The sequence below is a fragment of the Humulus lupulus genome, chromosome 1, assembly GCF_963169125.1.
Source record: "Humulus lupulus chromosome 1, drHumLupu1.1, whole genome shotgun sequence".
NCBI classification, from domain to species: Eukaryota; Viridiplantae; Streptophyta; class Magnoliopsida; order Rosales; family Cannabaceae; genus Humulus; species Humulus lupulus.
This window is the reverse complement of record NC_084793.1, coordinates 205,203,065-205,212,422: the sequence shown is the minus strand read 5'-3', so window position 1 is coordinate 205,212,422 and position 9,358 is coordinate 205,203,065. Positions and strand designations below refer to the sequence as shown.

At 35.7% G+C, this 9,358-nt stretch overlaps 1 non-coding gene across 1 annotated transcript; it reads right to left on the bottom strand.

The window, feature by feature from the left end:
• Nucleotides 1-914: 914 nt before the first annotated feature.
• Nucleotides 915-1,021, bottom strand: LOC133813223 (small nucleolar RNA R71). The gene has a single exon (XR_009884259.1). It is a non-coding gene; the product is annotated as a small nucleolar RNA R71 (small nucleolar RNA).
• Nucleotides 1,022-9,358: the final 8,337 nt, after the last annotated feature.

The window sequence follows — 9,358 nt, the reverse complement described above, 5'->3', positions numbered from 1 at the left end:
AGACGACAAGATTAAATTCCCTAATTTTTCATCCATTAATTAGTTGTCTTTATCGTTATTTTTTTTTAGAGTTTATAGTTTTTAATTGTTTTTGTTTCATAATTTTTGTGTGTATGTTTTAGTTTTCTTTTATCGTCAACTTGTTAGCCAAATAGAGAATACGAATTAAGTGTTGGTGATTGGAATTTCAGTCTTCCTAGGACGATACTCGTGCTTGTGCACTTTATTACTTGAACGATACGTATATTTGCGTTATCAAATTTTCACAACAAGTTTTTGGCGCCATTTTCAGGGACTCATATTTATTAATATCAATTCAACTTATTTTTCCTCTAAGTTGATTGTTTCTCTTGTTATTCTATCTTAGTTTGTGTCTAAATCTTCTGATCTCAGATTGTTTTGGTTTATGCGACGTGGAAAGTCATCTGAGATCATACTAGTAAATCCTGAGACAGAGAGAACCTGCAGAAAGAACTGTAAGAATAAGATGTTGGAGGCAATAATGGCTGCAAATAAAGGGATTGCAGCAAACAATGCTGCCAATAATGTTCAAGGGGCAGCAGCTGCTGCAGAAATCCTTGTTGCTTCAGAGGTCCCTGTTGAAAGAGGACCAAGGACTCTTAGAGATTATGTACTTTCCATTGTCACGGGAGTGCATTCATGCATCAGACACCCCACCATTGCAGCCCACTGTTCAATTTTGTGGATTACCTACTCAGGACTCAAACTTACACATAGCCAATTTCTTAGAGCTGTGTCCAATGTTTTTTATGAATGGAGTGAGTGATGATGCAATTTGATTGACTATTCCCATTTTCCTTAATGGACCGAGTGAAGATTTGGTTAATTTCGCTACGTGGGAGGAACTAGCCCAAAAGTTCCTTGCTAAGTTTTTCCCTCCGGCTAAAGCTGCAAAGTTGAGAGGCAAAATTAATAATTTCCACCGGAATGATGGGGAGTCATTGTATGATGCATGGGATCACTTCAAGGAGTTGTTGAGGAAGTATCCCCATCATGGAATTGAGAAGTGGATGTTGGTCCACAACTTTTATAATGGGTTTGGTGGTACTACTCGTACACCATCATTTATGCAGCAACAAGGGGTGATTTCATGAGCAATAGTGCTAATGAAGCATATGAATAATCGGAGGAGATGGCCATGAATAACTACCAATGTCCTACTGAGAGAGAAAATATAAAGAAGGTGGCTGGGATGATTGAATTAGATGACATCTCAATGCTTACAACTGAAGTAGCAGCCTTGACGAGGCAGTTACAACAAAACAACCTCTCAACCCATGCCATGCAATTATAGAATCTATGTGAAACATGTGAGAGCACCCATCCACTAAATCAATATCCTGCCGTGGATATAAACAATTTGCCTATAGAACAAGTGTTATATTATAATATAATGTAATATTATATTATAATATAATGTTTTAGATTAAATAAATGTGACAAAGAGTGTCACATATTGTAACATATAATAGAGAGTTACAATATTTAGATATATGAGATATATCCAAATAATGTAACATATTTAGTGTTACAAATTTGTAACTTCCAAATATTACCCTTTATTGTGTAAATTTGTTGTTACACAATATTGAGATGAATTTCATAAAGCCATATGTGATATGGCTGTTAGAGATATGATTTTAACCACAATAATGTGTTTTGGGAGTTACAAAATCATTTGGGAGGGTTTGGAACCGTTTGAAAAACAGCACATTTTTTAGTGCTGAATATGGTCGGTGGCCGCGGCCACTGAATGTTGGTGGTCGCGGCCTGTGGGACAAAGGCTAGTGGTCGTGACCACTAATGTCTCTGGCCGCGGCCACAAGCTAAAAACTGACCATTTTTTCAGTTTTTTCAATCTTTGTTGAACGGCTCAAAATACCCAAATAACTCCCAAATCTCCTTTTTAATTCCATATTAATCCAATTAAACATTGGTAACAGCCATGGGGGTTGATGGAATTTGAAATTCAAAGGGTGTCTCTAAACTCTATAAATAGGAGCCTATAGCTCACTTGTAAGACACAACAATATTTCTATCCATTAGAGCACTTGGCTAGAAACACCTTGAGGCTTGATAATTCCAGAAAGCATTTCCTAGAATCTATGAGAGATCCCTTAGTGCTTGAGTTAGGGGGAAATAAGCTTTTGGACAAAGGTTTCAAACCTTGTTCAAGTTGGTGATCCCCAACACTCTTCACTTTGGTAGTGTGAGTGAGAGTTGTTTATCTTTTTTTTCTTATTCCTTTCTTTGATTCTATTGCTTTTCATCTTTATATTGTTCTTATCTATTTACTTTTATTTCTTTTTCAAGAGTTGTAATATTTTCTTTTCTTTTGTTTCAAACAATTTACTTTATTCGTAACCTTTTGCTTAGAGTTGTATTTTACTATTCTCTTCTTCTTCATCATGTTCTTCATTTTCTTTGTTTATTTGTAATTTTCAGTTATAGAGTTGTAACTCTTTTTAATCAATCATTATTTATTTGTAATATATTGCATAGAGTTGTAATTTATTATTATTTCCATTGACGAAAAATACATATTTTCCTAACATTGAAAAGCTTATCCCTTTTTTGTTTCAATGGAAGGGGAGACCATCAAGATCATGAACAAAGATCTAGTGAGGTTGGATAGGTTTGATGGATCCAATTTCACTAGGTGGCAAGACAAGGTGAAATTCCTTTTGACAACACTCAAGATAGCTTGCATCCTTGAGTCTTCCTTGGCACCTCTAGCCGAGCCATCCGACAAAGACACTCTTGAGGAGGTGGAGAAAAGAAGGAAGAGAGAAGAGGACAACCTTCTTTGTAGGGGGCATATCCTTAATGCCCTATCCGATAGGCTCTATGACCACTACACCGAGACCAAATCGGCCAAGGAGATATGGGATGCACTTGAGAAAAAGTTCAAGGCGGAAGAGGAAGGTACCAAAAAGTTTTTGATATCTCAATACTTCGATTTCAAATTTTTTTGTGATAAGCCTATTCTTCCTCAAATACATGAATTGCAAATAATTGTTAACAAATTGAAAGTGTTAAAGATTGAGCTTCCCGAGGCCTTTCAAGTTGGTGCTATAGTGGCTAAATTACCACCAACTTAGAAGAGCTATAGGAAAAGAATCCTTCATAAAAATGAGGATTATTCTTTGGAGGGGATCCAAAAGCATATTCGAATCGAAGAGGAATCGATATGTAGAGATAAACTTGTGGAGGGGTCTAATGGAGAGACTTCCAAAGCAAATGCGGTGTCACAACCAAAACATCCCAAAAACAAAGGGAAAAAGGGTAATGAGAAACCTTTGGGTCCAAAAACCAACCCAAACAAGTTTATGGGCGAGAAAGGTCCTTGCTTTGTGTGTGGGGAAAAGGGTCACTATGCTAGAGAGTGTAGACATAGAAAATACTAACAAGGACCTAAGGTGAACGCAACTCAAGAGGAAAACATAGTTGCTACCCTTAGTGAGGTGAATGCGGACCAAGGCAAGGTGAAAGGGTGGTGGAATGATACATGTGCCACCGTCCATGTCACCTATGACAAATCATTGTTCAAGACCTTTGAAGAGTCAAAGGGCAACCATGAGATACAAATGGGCAATGAGGGAAAATCCAAGGTACTTGGCAAAGGTACTATTGAAGTCTACTTCACCTCCAGCAAGAAAGTTACATTAGTGAATGTACTTTATGTTCCCGAAATGAGTAGAAACTTGGTAAGTGGTGATTTGCTTGGCAAGCCCGGCATTAAAGTCGTTTTTGAGTCTGGTAAACTTATACTTACCAAATCAAATGTATTCTTGGGAAAAGTGTACTCTTGTGAGGGAATGGTTAAATTGTGCACCAATGATGTAACTTTCAATGTTATCAATAAAAATGTTAATTCCGCTTATATTGTTGAGTATGATTCTTTATTTTTGTGGCATCTTAGACTATCGTATATAGGCTTTTCAACCATGAAAAGAGTAGTAAAATATGGTATGATTGCATGCAATATTAAAAACTATGGTAAATGTGAAAGGCAAAAATGATTAAGAAACCATTTCCTAGTATAGAAATATCATCTAATTTACTAGATTTAATCCATAGTGATCTTTGTGAATTAAATGGTGTTTTATCTAGAGGTGGTAAAATGTATTTTCTTACTTTTATAGATGATTTTAGTAGATATACCTATGTGTTTCTTTTAAAGCATAAAGATGAAACTTTTGATGTTTTTAAATTGTATAAATTAGAAGTTGAAAATCAACTAAATAAAAAGATTAAGGTGCTAAGAAGTGATAGATGAGGAGAGTACTTCTCTAATGAATTCAATACATTTTGTGAAGAAAATAATATAATTCATGAGTGCACTGCACCTTATACACCACAACACAATGATGTTGCCGAAAGAAAAAATAGGACTTATCTAGAGATGATAAATTCTATGTTGGTGTTTTCTAGGTTGAACTTCAACTTATGGGGTGAAGCGCTTTTAACCGCTTGTCACATTCTTAATCGAATACCGATGAAGAAAAATGAGATATATCCATATGACTTATGGAAAGGAAGAAAACCCAACATAGGGTACTTCAAAGTGTGGGGGTGTCTTGCATATTGCAAGAAAAACGAACCTAATAGAACAAAGTTAGGTTCAAGAGCCATAAAGTGGGATTTTGTTGGTTATGCCAACAATAGTAAAGCTTATAGGTTATTAGACTTAGAGTCTAATGTTGTGATTGAATCTAGAGAAGTTGAATTTTTTGAGAATATGTTATGTGACAACAATTCTCAAGCTTCAACATCTCTAAAGGAGAATTTGTTATATGAGAACAATTCTCAAGCTTCTACATCCAAAGTTGATTCTCAAGAGGAAAATTCTCAAAAAGATGTAAAGCAACCCTTTGAACCTAGAAGAAGTCGAAGGCTTAAAAATCATAAAAGTCTAGTAGTGGATGAGATAGATTCTCAACGGATTTCATTCTACATGGTAAAAGGAAATAGAGAGGAAGTCATTAGGAAAATTCCTATTGTACTTCTCGTTGAGGATGATCCTAAGACTTATAGAGAAGCTATGCAATCGAGAGATAGTGCATTTTGGAAAGAAGCCATCAATGATGAGATGGATTCCATTCTTTCCAATAACACTTGGGAATTGGTAGACCTCCCACCGGGGTCTAAGCCAATCGGGTGTAAGTGGGTATTTAGGAGAAAATACCACACTGATAGCACTATCCAAACCTTTAGAGCTAGATTAGTAGCTAAAGGGTTTAGGCAAAAAGAGGGTATCAATTATTTCGATACCTATGTGCGTGTTGCAAGAACAACTTCTATAAGAATTTTGTTCACTTTAGCTTCTATACACAACTTGTATGTTCATCAAATGGATGTCAAAACGACATTCCTTAATGGTGACCTCAATGAGGAGGTCTATATGTAACAACCCGAAGGGTTTGTCCTACCAAAATATGAACATAACGTTTGTAGACTTGTAAAATCCTTATATGGATTGAAACAAATTCCTAAGCAATGGCATGAGAAATTTGATCAAGCCATCATGTCTAATGAGTTTAGACATAACAATGGAGAAAAGTGTTTGTATTCCAAAAATTGTAAGGGATATGTGATCATTATTTGCTTATATGTGGATGACATGCTTATTCTAAGTAATAGCATGGAAGGGATAGAAGAAACGAAAAGGTTTCTATCATCAACCTTCAAGATGAAAGATCTTGGAGAAGTTGATACCATACTCGGTATCAAAGTAAAGAAACATAGTGGAGGTTTTGCGTTAGGGCAAGCCCACTATGTTGAGAAAGTATTGAACAAATTTAACCATCTCAAGGTTAAAGATGCCAATACTCCATTCGATCATAGTGTAAAACTAGAGAAGAGTGAAGGAAGAGCAGTGGCTCAATTGGAGTATGCTAGTGTTATAGGGAGTCTAATGTACGCTGCCCAGTGTACTAGACCTGATATAGCATTTGCGGTAAGTAAACTTAGTAGGTTTACAAGTAATCCAAGTGTGGATCACTGGAAGGCAATTGGAAGAGTCCTATGTTATCTCAAGAAAACCAAAGGACTAAGCCTTCACTACTCCAAATTTCCTTCGATATTAGAAGGACATACAGATGCAAGTTGGATATCCAATCTTGGGGACAACTTGTCCACAACTGGTTGGGTATTTACACTTGGTGGAGGTGCAATTTCTTGGGGTTCCAAGAAACAAACCTGTATATCTCATTCCACTATGGAAGCAGAGTTCATAGCTCTAGCTGTTACCAGCAAAGAGGTCGAATGGTTAAGGGATCTGTTGATAGAGATTCCCCTAATGAAAGAGAATGTATCTACTACATCGATACATTGTGATAGCCAAGCAACATTGGCTAGAGCATACAGCGGAGTGTATAATGGGAAGTCTAGACACATTATTCTAAGACATGGATATGTAAGAGAATTGATTCAAAGAGGAGTCATCTCAATATCCTATGTGAGAACAAGTGAAAATCTGGCGGATACTTTCACTAAGCCACTAACGAGGGATTTAGTGGCCGCATCATCTCGAGGGATGGGACTTAAACTCCCTAAAGAGATTTACGATTGATGGTAACCTATCTTAACACTAGTTATTCAACTCGTGTTAGGTTCAATAGGTAATAACAAGTCAATCAAGTGAATATTAGTTGTACTCAAAACAAGTCCCATCTGAGATATTGAGTACTTGTGTGTTACCAAGTGGAGGGTTAAAACCGAAAGGTTTTTTAATAGAATTCAGTCTTGTAAAGACAAGTATTTTTGGTAACAAAATACTGTAAGAATTCTACCTATATGGACCTAGGGGTGGTGCCGCCTCTCATGAGAATTGGGAGTATTCTCAAGAACATCCATGAATGGAAAGTTCACATGGCCATTAACGGTGCAAAGCGAGACATAGAGGTCTCAAGTGAACATCGCAAAGGTTTGTGTGTTATCACCGATTTGTTATCATAAAAAGATGGTTCAATGCCTAGTGCAACCAAATTTTCGACAAATTTTGTGATAATTACACTATAGTAAAGTTCAAGTTGAAAAACACTTTGCTTTATGCACTAATGCAATGACTCCTATAAGAGAGAGTTCTTATTTAATCAAGTGGGGGATATGTTATATTTTAAAAAATAATAATTGATTAAATAAGTGTTACAATAGATAACTATTTAATCTAGTGGGGGAATGTTATATTATTTTATAATATAATGTAATATTATATTATATTATAATATAATGTAATATTATATTATATTATAATATAATGTTTTAGATTAAATAAATGTGACAAAGAGTCACATATTGTAACATATAATAGAGAGTTACAATATTTAGATATATGAGATATATCCAAATAATGTAACATATTTGGTGTTACAAATTTGTAACTTCCAAATATTACCCTTTATTGTGTAAATTTGTTGTTACACAATATTGAGATGAATTTCATAAAGCCATATGTGATATGGCTGTTAGAGATATGATTTTAACCCCAATAATGTGTTTTGGGAGTTACAAAATCATTTGGGAGGGTTTGGAACCGTTTGAAAAACAGCACATTTTTTAGTGCTGAATATGGTCGGTGGCCGCGGCCACTGAATGTTGGTGGTCGCGGCCTGTGGGACAAAGGCTAGTGGTCGTGACCACTAATGTCTCTGGCCGCGGCCACAAGCTAAAAACTGACCATTTTTTCAGTTTTTTCAATCTTTGTTGAACGGCTCAAAATACCCAAATAACTCCCAAATCTCCTTTTTAATTCCATATTAATCAAATTTAACATTGGTAACAGCCATGGGGGTTGATGGAATTTGAAATTCAAAGGGTGTCTCTAAACTCTATAAATAGGAGCCTATATCTCACTGCTAAGACACAACAATATTTCTATCCATTAGAGCACTTGGCTAGAAACACCTTGAGGCTTGATAATTCCATAAAGCATTTCCTAGAATCTGTGAGAGATCCTTTAATGCTTGAGTTAGGGGGAAATAAGTTTTTGGACAAAGGTTTCAAACCTTGTTCAAGTTTGTGATCCCCAACACTCTTCACTTTGGTAGTGTGAGTGAGAGTTGTTTATCTTTTGTTTCTTATTCCTTTCTTTCATTCTATTGCTTTTCATCTTTATATTGTTCTTCTCTATTTACTTGTATTTCTTGTTCAAGAGTTGTAATCTTTTCTTTTATTTTGTTTCAAACAATTTACTTTATTTGTAACCTTTTGCTTAGAGTTGTATTTTACTATTCTCTTCTTCTTCATCATGTTCTTCATTTTCTTTGTTTATTTGTAATTTTCAGTTATAGAGTTGTAACTCTTTTTAATCAATCATTATTTATTTGTAACATATTGCATAGAGTTGTAATTTATTATTATTTCCATTGAGGCAAAATACATATTTTCCTAACAACAAGTTCAAGCCAAAGGAAAATTCCAAAGGCCAGCCAATAACTCGTATTCTATGACCTACAACCAAGGGTGGAGGAACCACCCTACTTTCTTATGGAAACATACTCAAGGAGTGCAACATCCTTTTCCACAAAACCATCAACCTTTCCTACAACCCTAGTAGTCTTTCCAACAGCCTCAACCTGGATTCTATCAACCACAGGCTAGACCAGCACAGCAGCAACCTATAATGAAGCCACTTGAAACACAACCTGATGTATTGAATCAAATTCTGACCGAAACAAGGGCTTCTATCAGAAGTCTCGAGACTCATATTTTTCAGTTAGCTACTTTAATGACAAACAAGGCTCAAGGAAATAGTTCTAGCACTACTAAAGTAAATCCTAAAGAATAGTGCAATGCAATATCCTTGAGGAGTGGTAAGAAGTTACAAGAGCCAATTAAGAAATCTATTCTGTTACCAAAAGTGGTTGATGAGAAGAAGGGTAAAGTAGAAGAAGAGGTTAATGAGAACCTTGAGAAGAAGTAGGTCGAAATAAGTATTGAGCATCACATCAAGATCTCATATCCTCAGAGGCTTCAAAAGAATACGCTTCACAAGCAATTCTCCAAGTTTTTAGATGTTTTTCAAAAGCTTCATATCAACATTCCTTTCGCCAAGGCAATTGAACAAACATCGAGTTATGTGAATTTTATGAAGGAAATTCTATCAAAGAAAAGGAAACTGGAGGACTATGAGACTGTGGCACTTACTGAGAAGTACAGCGCAATACTCTAAAAGAAACTACCTTCCAAGTTTAAAGATTTTGGTTGTTTCACCATTCCTTGTACTATAGGAAATGTGGTTTTTGAGAAAGCACTTTGTTATTTAGGGGCAAGTGTGAATCTAATGCCTCTATCTATCTATCAAAAACTGAAATTGGGGGAAGTGAGACCAACT